This window comes from Mus pahari, chromosome 3, assembly GCF_900095145.1.
Source record: "Mus pahari chromosome 3, PAHARI_EIJ_v1.1, whole genome shotgun sequence".
Classification (NCBI taxonomy): Eukaryota; Metazoa; Chordata; class Mammalia; order Rodentia; family Muridae; genus Mus; species Mus pahari.
In genome coordinates, this window is record NC_034592.1 from 135,134,262 (window position 1) to 135,135,248 (window position 987).

The following is a 987-nucleotide window of genomic DNA, read 5'->3' on the forward strand; positions in this document are numbered from 1 at the left end:
ACACACACACACACACACACACACACACACACACACACACACACACACACACACAGAAGCCTTGAGGTGGAATCTGATTTGCCAGTCTGAACTTAAAGGAGGCCACAATGACTGAAGAAGGTTTGGATCAGAGAGAGAAGTGAGGTGTGTTGTAAAATAGCTGGTCTTGAGCTGAGGAGCAGGGTACACAGAGCCCCACTAGATTGTGTCTCCGACGCTGGAGGAGTGTCAGTGTTTGGGAGGAGCGTTTGTGTTTGGGTCATCCGAGGAACAGATGCCAAGAAGGAATTAGTCATATGAGATTTGAGGGCAATGATTGTGCGGGATGGCGCAGGAGGGACACCTGAGGTGGGTGGAGACTGGGAGCACCGGAGGTGGGGCATCCTGAAACCTTCTGTATCCAACCCAGGGTCACTACACAGTGGTTTAAATGGGCTGATTGGACAGGGAATGCGGGTCAGAAATGGAGTGTTTGCCGAGCATGTACAAAACCCTGGGTTCAACTTCTAGTATTCCCCCAAAAGAAATAAAACAAAGAAAAACAACAACAACAACAACAACAACAACGGGGTCTGATTAATACAGAAAAAGATCACGCTTACACAGGAAGGTAACAGACACAAAGGGAACTATAAAAGTTCCCTTAGAGGAAGCAGGGCGCTTCTCTGTGCTGGGGGATGGTTTCTTAGGAGAATGGATGTGGAGAACTTGCGTGGGTGCTCGGCCACAGCTGTTCTTAGTTACTGGGCGGCAGGACAACCGCAGCTGCAGGGACTGAGGCCGGTGGCCGATGGAACGAGGGCATCTGTTGATGTGAGGTTCAATGTGGGGGAGCCTCTACCCCGGGAGAACTGCAGGGGGCCTCGAGGGCGCTGACAACTACTCAGCGCTGCGGCTGGGGTGATGATCACTAGATGGACACACACAGGCAAGTAACTTTCTGCCCACCGTGCTCTCTGGCGCCCTCTACCGCCAAAGCTCGGCATC